Source organism: Silurus meridionalis, chromosome 6 (genome assembly GCF_014805685.1).
Source record: "Silurus meridionalis isolate SWU-2019-XX chromosome 6, ASM1480568v1, whole genome shotgun sequence".
Lineage (NCBI taxonomy): Eukaryota > Metazoa > Chordata > Actinopteri > Siluriformes > Siluridae > Silurus > Silurus meridionalis.
In genome coordinates, this window is record NC_060889.1 from 6,046,055 (window position 1) to 6,060,113 (window position 14,059).

Below are 14,059 nucleotides of genomic sequence, written 5' to 3' on the forward strand. Positions count from 1 at the left end.
GAGAGAAAGATTTGCATTTGGTGATGTCCACAAAACTCTCAGTGTAGCTCTGTTATCTCAACACTGAGTCTTTGTGTAAATGATCTATGAATATTTGTTTCCTTTTTTTTTTTTTTTAGGATTCCCAAGAAATCCTGGTGTGCTTTAGAATGGCTAATTATTGATCCTTTTCTTTCATTTGAGATTAGGACTTAAATGATGTAAAATACTTTAATAATAGACACAAAATACACAGAATGAGTTTTGTTTATAGAAAGATTTTAATGACTGATTATTTACATTTGTATTATTTTAAACAAAGTAAAAAGTCCAGTAATTTTACATGTCGTTTTAACCAATGGTACATGAGCATGTGTTTGTGGTTAAGTGTTTACATGCTGAATGTCTGGTTCCTCTCAAGGTTTCTTCCCTATGCCATCTCGGGGAGATGCTCATCAGGGACAAACTTACACTTATAAAGAACATATTCACTTTTAATCACCACATTATCTGTGTAAAGCTGCTTTTAAACAATGTTCACAAATACACATAAAAATGAATTGAATTGAATCCAAATGTTCCAAAGTGCAATCAGTTTTTTCATCCATAATGTTCAGATCCTTTTTTCTCTTTACACTGCTTATGTTTTTCTTGCTCAGAAGCCGAAATAGCCACTGAGATGATTGTAAATCATATCATTATAAGGATTGTGTCTCCCAAATGTACTTAATATTATTCAATGTGTACTCCAGCAGAGCAACACTGTTCTCTATTTGCTCGTGTTCTCTCATCTGGAGTCTTCTGATCTCCTCTATGTTCCATGTGATCTCATCACTTTCCAGCTCCTGTTGCCAGAGATCTGAATAGTCCACCTGCTGTGCAGGTTTTTGCAGATGCCCAAGGGGTTCCATCATGTTTTGTCCCACCTCCTCTACATTCTTCTGTTGTTCCTTACAGAATTTCAAAGAAGAGAGATCCTTCTGGTGTGTAACTTCTTCCTCAATGTGCATCTTGGACTTTTGTCCTTCCTGCTCCCATTTATTTTTCTCACAATCAAAAATGGCCTCCAGGTGAACAATATGTTCTTTCAGTCGCTTCCGATTTTTCAGCAATTTATCTCTCTTGTACTCTGCAAACTTTTTATCTTCCTCGCAATGTATCAGGGCATTCTCGAGTTTGATGATGTTTGTGAGTTGTAAGAAGTTCCTTTTGTGCAGTTTCCACTTGATCTTATTACCTTTGAGCTCCTGTTCTCTTATAGCTGAATTCAGATCGGCCACCTGCTCTGCAACTTTCTGCAGACATTCTTCCGCTTCCATCATTTTTTCTGTTGCCTCGTCTACAATCTTCCATTGATTCTCACAGTATTTCAAAATATCCATGCTACATTCCTTCGATGTCAATGGTTTCATCTCAATGTTCACGTTGGCCTTCTCGATTTCCTGTTCCGATTTATTTATCTCAGAATCCAAAGTGGCCTCCAACTGAGCAATGCTTTTCTCCAGTCGCTCCTGTTCTGTTGCCCAGATCTCCCTCTCGTTCTCTACAGTATTTGTTCGTTTCATATAGCTCTTTAGGGAAGACCGGAGCTTGGTGAAACTCTGGAGATTTATATTATTCTTCTCCTTCAGCTCCTCAGCCTTCTTTTTATATTCCTCCATGTTTTCTGCTGCAATCTCCAGCTGCTTCTGCAACTCCTTCACTCGAGGATTCTCCTTCCTCGGATGTCTAACTATCAAATTTCTAAGTCTTTTAAATACCTTCATCTCTGACTTAATGATCGCGTGATCGTCAAACTTCAAATGAGGTAGAGAGTCGATCTGCTCTCTTTATATACGCGCGTGTCGCTTTGTGACGTCACCGCGTTCCACATTCGATGGTGCGCTCTGATATTGCGCATGCGTAGAACACGAACGGACCATGGCATTTTTGCAATTGTTCCCACTTTTCTTTACGTTTCTCTTTCAATCGTACATAAAGACATAACAGTTAAAGATAATAAAAAAAGAAAAGAAAGTCACTGATGCTCAGCGTGAGGCCTCTGGGGGCGAAGTGGAGGCGCGTGTCTGAGTCACGTGTGTAGCGGGACAGAGCGCGAGCTGGAGGAGGTGGAAGAGGTGGAGAAGATGCTGCTACAGGTCAGAGCGCGAGCTGGAGGAGGTGGAAGAGGTGGAGAAGATGCTGCTACAGGTCAGAGCGCGAGCTGGAGGAGGTGGAAGAGGTGGAGAAGATGCTGCTACAGGTCAGAGTGTAGTCTTTCATTGATAGGGATGAAGCCAAACTGAGGTGGAACAGATTTAATCCTATTCCTGATCACAGTCACAGAAACACATCATGTACACAGTGGGAATAAACTGATTCTGTGCTCAGGGGAAAAATCCTTCAATGAGACGCACTGTTTCCCTCTGCCCACTTATAGAGAGTGGTGCAGGGAAACGGGATATTTGGAACCAGTGCGTCTTCTGTAAAAGCGTTTTATAAGATTATTATGAAGATCATTACTACAGTAGTTTGGACGCCATGATCATGCGATTACAATATGGTGCATCTGCATACTCTTAAAAGTAGATTTGTACCAGAGAAGGACACTTTTTAAACCTGTTCATCAAATGTACAAATCTTGTTCCTGAAGGTTCTACCACAGTGACAAGGCACTTCGTATCTTAACCATGTCAAATCTGTTCTTTCAGGAACTATTAAAGGCTCTTTTCCTAATGAGCAACATGCACTTTTAACACCTGAACTCTGAAGGCAACATTTTAAATAGCAGAAAATCATTAAATAGATGTTTAAAGAATTTGCTCCAGTTTACAGTAAAATGTTTCTTTTGTGTAAATACATATTTTCAGTTTATAATAATTATTACAGTTTCTTCACAATAAAGATACGAAATCAAACAGAATATAACTCAAAATAAAAATCTATTGGCCGTATAACATTTCACACAATACATTTTCACACAATACCCTTCTATTAGCATTGGGCCGTGGCATCCTCCCAGTCTAATATACTAGATTAATAATCCTGATGACAGCCGTTGGCAATGTCTTATCACCTTATCTTCAACACATGTCCTGGAGAAAGAGCCGAGTGTTCCTGTTGTGTGTGGGATATGAGCGATTGAATATAAAATACACAAAAAAAAGCAGAACGAACACCATCCTCAATCCCAACTGCTTGGCAAATTTCTGATCCGTCCATTTTTACAGTACTGAAGACTCTTCTCTTACTGAAGACCTGTTTTTAGTCACAAATTCCCAAAATCTGTACAGTGGGACAGTGTGCGGCTGGGGTTTCCTGAAAAAAAAATTAAGAATTAGTATTTGAAAAGTAAGAAGAAAAAATCAATCTAAAATCAATTCCCAACAGCTAATTGCAACTGTACATCTGGATTTAATCCAGAATGGTAAATTATATTATCCTATTATCAATTCTTTGCATACCATACCTGTCCAATTTTTACATAATTGTCCACTTTTTCCCTGAAAATTACCGGAGCTGAACCGTGTGTGGAGAACATTATGGTTCGATTTTTTTGACCCAGAACCATTAAAAAGACAATATTGAATTTGTATTTTCAAAATAAGCTAAGTCTAAACAGAAAACATGCATACCACTAAGACTGTCTGCAAAAGCTTCTCTTCTGGCATCCATGTAATGTGCTTCTAGAACTGATTTCCCCTTAGCTAACCTCAACACATTGGACACAATTTTACTGACGGAATCCTGGAAACGCCATCTTAAATCAGTTACAGCATGCATTCATCCCATTTCTTGGGATAACTGAAATGCTGTTAAGAAAAATATAAAATTAATTTTTTCAATGTTATTTACTTTTTACCATTAATTTAAAGAAACACTTCACCCACACAGTATTCATTCTCTAATAGGAATTTTTATTAACATAATTTTAATATTGTACAAAATTTATATTATATGCCCTAACACAACCCTTACAAATTTACCGTTACAACCCTTAAAACATTATGCATTTCACATATAAATAGATATATAAATGTAGTATGATTTGAACATTTTTCAACCCACCCACAAAAAAACATTTACTAACATTCAGGTACCAAACTGACTTGTGCAGAACAAAACAGAATGAATTCAATACCCATAAATGTACTAAATGTTCTAATAATCATTGATTTAAATGATTGTTAGCACCACCTTGTTTTACAGTGAAAATCTTCAGGATGGAAGCTTGTTCCCAATCTTAGCTTTTGTGGTATATTTGTAAATTAATTCCTGAATATGATGGTACTTTAACAACTATTAGAAAAGATTGTAAAAACATTTGATGCTTTTTTTAAAGCTGCAGTATTATTTAAGCACACACATCAGGAATCAGCACATGAAACTCAACAATGATAATGATTAACAAATAAACTTTAATACTGAAATGCATGCTGGGATTTCTGTACTATTCTGGCAGGAATACATTATGCAGCTGAATGTTTCTACTATTTCCTGGAATTGCTTTTATTTTGGTGGTGTTTGGTTTATTGTTACTTTTTTTGTTATTCTTCTTTTTAGTTGATTTCATCTTTGGCTTTGGCTGTAAGTTATGATTCTTGATTCTCTTTTCTTCAGTGATTCTGCTTGTTCACAGATGTTCATCACTAACACTCAATCAAATTTATTACTCACTTAATTATTTAATGAGTTACTTCATTATTTCAATAAATTCATCACTGTTCGTTGTTACTTCAACACTCTGTAGGGACACATATAAGTGCTCTTTTAAAACTGAGGCTTTTGCTGTGGGTTTAAAAGGGTAAATGTGTGAAATGAAAAAGAAAAGAAAACAATTAGACAATTATTTTAACAGTAATATACTGTACATTTAATCTAAAAAAACAAACAAACAGTAGATTACTAGCAACCCGCTGCCAGAAATTTACCACAAAATAAAGTACAAAATAAAGTAAATCTTTGCTAATTTCAGAATGTGTTCTGCTGTTATCTGTTAGAGTTGAATTGATGTTTATAAAGATTTTGCATAATTCAGTAAATTTTTCTTTGTGCACTTAAGTAAAATACCTTCTCAGTACTAATGTGCTTATATTATTTAACTATGATACATTTTAGGTTGTAAACAAATGCCATTTGGTTGTTGTACTTTCATTTGAAGTCACCATAATGGAGATCAGTGTTTTCTGTAGTTGCTCTTGAACCTTGACCTTTTAAATAAATTTTGATTTAGTTATTATAATCTGTTGTATTTATTAAGCATAATGTTTATAGTAGGAAATACCAACAGAAAACATATTCAAATGCTGGTGATTTCTTCATGTGGTAGTTCACCAGCTACTGAAATGATTTGTCTTGTTTTAAAAGGAAAATGTTTGCGTCATGGCATGAAAGTTTGTTTTGTAATAATCACCACTTGATTTTCATGTGCTGATTCTTGATGTGTATGTGTGTGTGTGTGTAAAATTCTTCCTAATCGGTTAAATTATCTTGCAGTGTTGCAGTGTCAAACAGTAATAAGTGTAGCTGGTCCTCTGTTTTAATTCGTTTGATTTCGTCAGTTGTAGTTTTGTTACTAGTTCTTTCTGCTTGTTAACAGCAGTGTTCATCAGTATGAATTCACTCATTTGTTTTCATTCACTATGTCAATTGTGTAGGGAATAGTGAATGAGGGTGTAGTGTGTGATTTCAGACACAGTCTCAGTCTCAGAGTGTCGACTGAGTATACTGTACTTTTTAATAAACAATATCACTCAGAATGTGTGTTTTAGGAGATTTGACTGTTTAAAAAAAAAAAAAAAAATGCAGCATGTTACTGTCATCTACCGACATAAACAATCAGTGTACGAGTCTCAACATCGGTGACAGTCAAAAATGGAAAACAAAAACCAGATAAACTCAACATCACAAAACAGTCTACTGAAAAGTCACAACAAACCAAACACCACCACAATAAAAGCAATTCCAAATCAACATTACATTATTGTTTTAATAAAAAACAGCATGTTACTGTCAGAATCTGGCATTATTTACAGCATTTTGTACAATTAACACAGTAAAAATTGCTGTATGAAAACTTCCACATTCGGAGAGTAACATGCTGTTTGACCTCAGCATTTTGGGGATCAGTGGATGCTTTAAATGAGCTTGTGATTAATGACAATTTTTTGTTCATTGCTTTTAGTTATTTTTTTTGTGTGTGACACCTTCCTCATCATTTTATGATTTAATGTTTTTAATTTGTAACTTCTAATTAAATGTAATTAAACAATAATGACTTCTGACAAAACATTTAGAACTTTTAAAGCAACTGAAAAGAATATGTAAAACATTATATGCACAAAATCTTTAGATACTACAGGATTATTTAAACATGCACACCAAGAATCAGCACATGAAACTTAACAATGGTGATTATTAACAAACAAACTTTCATGCCACAATGCATGCTGGGTCCCCTTATAAAACACCCAGCATGCATTGCAGAATGAAATGAATAAGCAGCTAAATGTTCTGACAATTTCTTTATTTGCTTTTATTGTGGTGGTGTTTGGTTTGTTGTGACTTCAGTAGACTGTTTTGTGATGTTCACAGTTGATCTGGTTTTTATTTTCCATTTTTGATTGTCACCAATTTTGAGACTCGTACACCGATTGTTGACGGCTGCCTTCATTATCTCATTACTTTCATCTCTATTTAACTGTTATTTTACTTCTTTGTAGTGGGGGCATGTTTAAGTTGTGTTACTGATAGAATGAAAAGCTCTTAGCTAATTTTTATGGCACTTGACTAGATTGCACATGATGCTCTTTATACAGCAAGAACACTTAGTCCTTGTTTTTTGTTCTGTTATGTAGGTTCTGGAGGAATATTGTCTCATTTCATGGTGTACTGTGTCAGCTGTATATGGTAGGAATGACAATACTGTAGAAGTTATTTAACTTAATGATGCTTTTAAAGATATTGCATACACTTTATAATAGTTTTTCTTTGAGCATTTAAGTAAAATGTGTTCTCAGGACCAATATGCTCACATAAATGTTATAAATATTAGTTTATAAACAAATTGTAGTTTGCCAATTTAAGTGCGGTTGGTTACAGATAAGTTTTAATTTAGTGGTATTTTGACAGTAAAATGCTGTAAAGCAGATAATGAACTATAAAAATAAAAGTATATTTCTGGCAAACGCAGCAGCTATTTTTTAACTGTTAATTAACAATACAACTTGCTGTAAAAAAAAAAAGAAATGTCACATTCTGACAGTAACATACTAATATACTAACAATAATAACAAACAGTAAAACAGTAAAACCCACATTAAACAATGTATTCTGAGTAATTTTGTTGTTTTCTGAAAAGTAGCCTACAGCGGTATTCTGTAAAGTAACAGCATTCACATTCAACACTCAGAGACTGTGTCTGAAATCACCCTTATTAGATTAGATTAGAATAGATTAGGTTAGATTAGATTAGATTAGATTCAAATTTATTGTCATTACACATGTACAAGTACAAGGCAACAAAATGCAGTTTAGGTTTAACCAGAAGTGCAATAGCAGTAAGGTTACATAAATTCAATAAAATGGTATTATAGATTAATTTACAGATGTGTATGTACTAAGAACATAATATACAGATGGCTATTACTATAAAATGAAATTTACAGAAGGATATGTACTATAAACAAAATATGGCTATTACTATAAACAGAAATTCAAAGAAAGATATGTACTATGAACATAATATATGGCTATTACTATAAACAGAATTTAGGTGAATATATACAATGGTAAGTTAGGCAATGGTGAGCAGCAATGCAATGGATATAAAGTAGTGCAAATTAATAAAAAAAAAAAAAAAAGTCACTGTCACACGCCTCTGATAACATATCCATCAAGAAGCTTTGTGTGGGAAGGTGCTGGGATGAATGATATGAAGTCATGATAACAGTGAACTTCATTGTGGCACATGGCCTAACTCATCGTTAGTTTCAGCTTTTCTTGCAGGAGATGGGCTCGGCTGGGTAGGAGCAAAGTCCTCAAATGATCTTTTGAGCTTAGGGAAGCTAAACTTGATCTGTGAATGTACCAAGTGGAAAAGGACAATCTTGCCCGTTTGTCAGAGCATCTCAGCTGCATTTCCTGGTACTTTTTCATGTACTCAGCTAGAAATCACACTGAGCCAGGTAATTAATGTTTGATCGGCACTTCTCTGACTTTAGAGGACTGCACTCAGGCTTTGCCATCTTTGCCAATCCTTTCACCTCTGCACTGCACCCCAACATCTTTAGATCGAGTTAATAGAACTTCAAAGCGATAGTGACCAGAGAGCAAAGTTCCAGGATGCTGCAATCCAGGACTTTTACTGTCAACTGCTCCCTGGTTTGATGCCACAGCTTCGACTTCATGCTGCCCGTGTTCTGTCTATGTTTGTATTTTAACCAAGAACAATAATATTTAAACTGTGTGTAATTTAATGATTGTGTTTGCATTGTGTTTGTTATTTTTAGAACATGATCAATGGATAAGAATGGTGTAGAGGGGATTCATGTGGTGTGCTGAAGGACAGGCAGCATCTCCTCATCAACTTCACCTTGAAACTTGACCAATATAGTTGTGAACTGAAACAACCCTTGTGTTGATATTTTGAGTTTATTATATATACTATGTTATATGTGTAGCAATGTATTTAGTGTTTGCAGGTTTATGTGTTTATGCAGACAAATGTTAACTGTAATCAAACCATCTCTCATTAGTTGGATGTATCCCCTTGCAAGGCTGTGTTGGACCGTTATTCTGCTCCTCTCAACTATGACAAAAAAGTTTTGAACAAAGTTAATGTCATAACTTGTTATTTATTCTTATTCACTTGTATCCTTTGAATATTTCTGTGATCGTTGATTGATAGAGTAATGTGGGTTTCATAAACTGACAAATTAAAAGGATTTATGTTATAACAGAGCAACAAGCAAACATTTATTTTTACATTTATAAGTTAAAAAATAAAAATCCAGAGTTATTTAACATTAAGGAGTAGTTACATTACATTTAGCTACATTTATACTGCCTCAAAGTTCCATCTGGCCCTTTGAGGGCAACCATTATGCTGATGTGGCCCTCGGTGAAAATGAGTTTGACGCCCCTGTACTATAGTCTTCTTGACAGATAAAAACTTGGATACTGTTAATTTGTTAATTTGGATACTGATGAACCCCTGCTCACACCTGATGAACACTTCAAGCAGTCACTGAAAGAAAGAACACAAAACAAACCTACAACTGACATACAGCCTTAGATTAAACCAACCGAGTTAAAACAGCGGATGATCAAACTCCAAAACCAGTATTCCCAGCTTCACTTATTACAGTTTAACTTTATTTCTGTTATATATCTAAAATAAAATTGAGACTTAAAAGAGGTTTATATTTTTATTGAAAATGTTTTGTTTGACCTAACCATTTTGGAGATCAGTAATTGCTTGAGTTGAGCTCCTGATTCTTTTAACGTTAGCATTAGCTTGTCATTGGCTGTTGTGTCTCTGTTTGTAAAGTGCTTCTGTTATTACAATTATGTGGTCTTGGTTATCTATGGGTTGTAATATAATCCTTGTCTAATGACATAATTTGCTGATATTGGTTTCTAATATTTGGTTTCTGGGTGATTTGTAATTAATTTCATGTTTGTTATAGCAATATGACTCTTCAAGATAAGCTGACAAACTCTTATAAAGGATTTTAAAAACATTTCATGTACAACTTTTGAGCTTCAGCTCTATTTAGACACACACATCAAGAATCGGAAAATGAAACACAGCAATAATAACTATTAACAAAAGAATTTTCCAGCCACAAAGGATGCTGGGTGCAGTATAAATATTCAAGTTCAAGTTCAATACCTTTATTATATAATATTTATATTAAACTCCCAGTATGCATTTCAGCATGAATAAATTGCATTTGAGTGATCATACTAGTTTATTTGCTTTGGTTTTGTTGTATAGTTTTCTTCTTTACAAAAATGTGCTTAATAACCACAACAAACTAGAGCAGTGAAATAAAAATTAATTAAAAAATGTCAAGGTTCAAGAGCCCAACTAAAGCAAACACTGTTCGATATCATGGTGACTTCAAATGAAAGTACACCACATAAAATCTCAATGGGAGCTTTTATACACATACTACAGAAATAAAGTCACACTGGTTAGTAATACGTGAAGCTGGTAATGCTGTTTTGGGGGTAGTTTAATCCTCTGCTGAGATCCTGGGAGATGAAATGTGTTTTATTTTCAGTTGATTTCAGTGAAAACCACAACAAACCAACAAACCTCAAAATAAAAGCAAATAAAAAATAGTAAGACAGTCATCAACAGTCAACAGCTGGATAATTTATTCATGCTACAATGCATCTTGGGAGTTTTGTATAATGTTAGCACACAGCATGAACGTTTTTTTGTTTATTGTCACCATAGTTGAGTTTCATTTGCTGATTCCTGATGTCTGTGTTTGTCTAAATAAGGCTATATATTTAAAAGTTTTGTTCATAAAGTGTTTTCAAAAAATCATTAATAATAGTTTGTCAAGCTGATTGGAGAGCCAGCTTAAATACATCATAAATACCAAGAAACTAAGTAGAAACCATTCATAAAATCAAAGATGATGGTTATATTTCATCAATAATAAAAGAAAACCGCTAAGAAATATATTTTTGACAGTACCTATCATAATAATTGTACTTTACAAACACAGTTACAACAGACAGAGAAAAACTAATGTTAAAGTGTCAAGGCTCAGGAGTCCAACTGAGGCAACCACTGATCTCCAAAATAGTGAGGTCAAAGAAACATTTTCAATAAAATATAAACCTCTGTTAAGAATGTTTTGTAGATATTTGACTGAAATATCCCATTGATACATTTGTTTTTTTTTCCCATTTCTCTATCAATCTGCCATTGCCACACTCTCTCCCTGACCATCTCTTTAGCAAACTAGCATGCATAATCCCTCACCACACCCTCTCTACCATTACAACAGTCATTCACCAAATTTACTCTCTTCCCAGCTTTCCAACAATCTACCACACAATATCCATCTCCACCTCTTGTCCAGCAATCTACCTTTACCACATTCTCTCTCTCTCTCTCTCTCTCTCTCTCTCTCTCTCTCTCTCTCTCTCTCTCTCTCTCTCTCTCTCTCTCTCTCTCTCTCTCTCTCTCTCTCTCTCTCTCTCTCTCTCTCTCTGCTATTACCACTTTGACTCTTCAATCTGTCTTTATCAATCTCTTCTTTGTCTCTATTAATATACCATAACCACATTTTCTCTACATTCCCACTTATAAGATAGATGTATTGCTTATTGGTCTAAAAACCAGTACAGAGAAGCTCAAACAATTAAACTTGAATTTAAAAGAATGTACTGTAACTATTAGTTCAACAATAAAAGACCAGTTATTTTAGACAGCAACCTGCCTTTTGAAAATCATATAACCTAACATATAACTACGGCCCACGGGCCACACACGGCCCGTTGGGTTTATTAATCCGGCCCGCCGAACGTGGCCAAATTCTATTAAAATAGGTACGGGTAAACCTTGTTCAATTTACCTTTTCCCTGTAATGCCCAGGTTTCGCCAAAAGATGGCGCACTTCAGCTACATTGACCTTGTTTGCGTGTATTACTCTCTTCTTCTCTTATGAGCCCTTCTGCAAAAATGAGCTTATCAAAGAAAAGAAAAGTGGAAAGTGAGCGCTGTGTGTTTAATATGGAGTGGACAACAAAATATTTTTTCACTGAGGTCCGATCGAAGCCCCTCACAGATCCAGGTTAACTGACCAACACCTCGGATCTATCCTGAGAATTGCCACAACAAAACTTACTCCAGACTTTGATGAACTGACAAAATAAGGAGTTCATCAACACTGTTCCCACTGAAACTGAACTTGAGTTTTTATGCTGTTTATTGATGCACTGGCAAAAAAAAAAAGAGTCAACAAGTTGTTGATGTTTTGGCACTTGATGAAACTAAATTTGTGTTTTTCTGCTGTGTTTATTTAACTGAAATTTAATATATTAATCATTAATTTAATTAATGCATTTGGAAAACAATTTGTACAGTGAACCATGCATATTCATGCTTCGCTACATGTTACAGGCCAAATCTCTAATGTAAATATATATATATCCTGGCCCGGCCCTCTTTCAAATTTTAGAATCCATTGTGGCCCGTAAGTCACATTCTCACATTTAGCTCCTAAACTAAACAGTGTTTGAGGCACAAACACACTCTCCATTTTTATTTTTACATTGTTAATGTTCAAGAGCCCAACCACAGCAAACACTGATCTCCATTATAGTGACTTCAAATGACAGTAGAGTTTTTGTACACATATGACAAATAAAGTCACTGTTTAATACTTAATTACTGGTTAATACTGCTGTTTTTTTGGTTGTTTAATCATCTTCTGCTCAGATCATTTAATATTTAATGTCTTTTCTTTTCAGTTGATTTCATCTTTAGCTTTGGCTGTAAGTTGTGATTCTCTGTTCTTGTTTCTTTTCCTTTCAGTGATTCTGCTTGTTCACAGATGTTCATCATTAACACTCATTCATCATTTAATTATTTACGTCATTATTTTATTAAATTCATCACTGCTTCAGTGTTACTTCACTCTGTAGTAGGGACACATATAAGTGCACTTTTAAAACAGGTTTTTGCTTTGGGTTTAAAGGTTAAATGTGTGAAATGGAAAAAATAAAACAATTAAAACAATTTGAAAATTATATTAACAGTAATATACTGTACGTTTACAACCCTGCTGCCAGTAGTTTACCACAAAATAAAGAGACAAAAAACAGTGTGTGTGTGTGTGTGTGTGTGTGTGTGTGTGTGTGTGTGTGTGTGTGTGTGTGTGTGTGCACTGATGTTATATTGATGTTGTTATGGATGTAGTATTGATGTAGTTACTGATGTAGTGAGAATCTCTTTGCTAATTTCACTTACACATGAAAGTGTTCTGCTGTTATCTGTAAGAGATTTGACAAATTGATGTTTTTAAAGATTTTGCATAATTCAGTAAGTTTTTCTTTGTGCACTTAAGTAAAATACCTTCTCAGTACTAATTTGCTTACATTATTTTAATATTATAAATATTAAGTCAAGTCAAGAAGCTTTTATTGTCATTTCATCCATATATATCTGATGCAGTACACAGTGAAATGAGACAACGTTCCTCCAGAACCCTGATGCTACATACAGCAACATAAAACAACAATCACAAAAACAGAAAAACACAGGGCGAAGAACTAGTAGAAAGATCCTCACCACATAAAGTGCATGTGTGCAACCTGGTGCAAACACAACACAAGACAGTGCAAGACAACACAGGACAGTGCAGGACAAAACAGGACAGTGCAGGACAACACACAATACACAAAATAGCTCCGCCAGTAAACTTGTAACAAAATAATGTGCACAGTAGCAGAAAAATGTAAACAGAATTGTGCAATTCAACAATAGCAGCAGTCAAAAAAAGTGAACAGTGGCAAAAAGATGTGGACAGAATATTGTGCAAAAGAACAAATCCCGGAAGATGTGCAAAAAACTGCATGTAAACATTTTGTGGTAATGATTAGTGTGAGTGGTACTGAATAATGGGTATGCGAAGTGTATGATGTGTATTGAGTCCGGTTTGTGCAGCTCAGTCACACAGCAAGTGAGTGTGTGTGTGTGTGTGTGTGTGTGTGTGTGTGTGTGTGTGTGTGTGTGTGTGTGTGTGTGTATGTGTGTGTGTGTGTGAGATAGAGAGTTCAGTTCAGTTGTTTGCTGAGAAGCCTGATGGCTTGAGGAAAGAAACTATTGCACAGTCTGGATGTGGCGACCCGAATGCTTCGAAACCGCTTCCCTGATGGTAGGAGAGTGAAAAGTGTGTGTGATGGGTGTGTGTGGTCGTCCACAATGCTGTTTGCTTTGCGGATGCAGTGTGTTGTGTAAATGTGTAAATATTCGTTTATAAACAAATGGCATTTAGCCAATTTATAATTTGGTTTCTGCAAATAAAATGAATAAACTTGAGTTCTAATGTAGTGGTATTATAGTAGATAACAT

General features: G+C 34.9%; 1 protein-coding gene across 2 annotated transcripts in view; it reads left to right on the forward strand.

The window, feature by feature from the left end:
* Positions 1-464, forward strand: part of LOC124386874 (outer dynein arm-docking complex subunit 3-like) — a 7,557-nt gene extending 7,093 nt beyond the window's left edge. For both annotated transcript variants that reach the window (XM_046850906.1, XM_046850907.1), the window contains one exon: positions 1-464. This exon is cut by the window's left edge and continues 396 nt beyond it. The gene's annotated coding sequence lies outside the window, so the exon portion shown is untranslated.
* Positions 465-14,059: the final 13,595 nt, after the last annotated feature.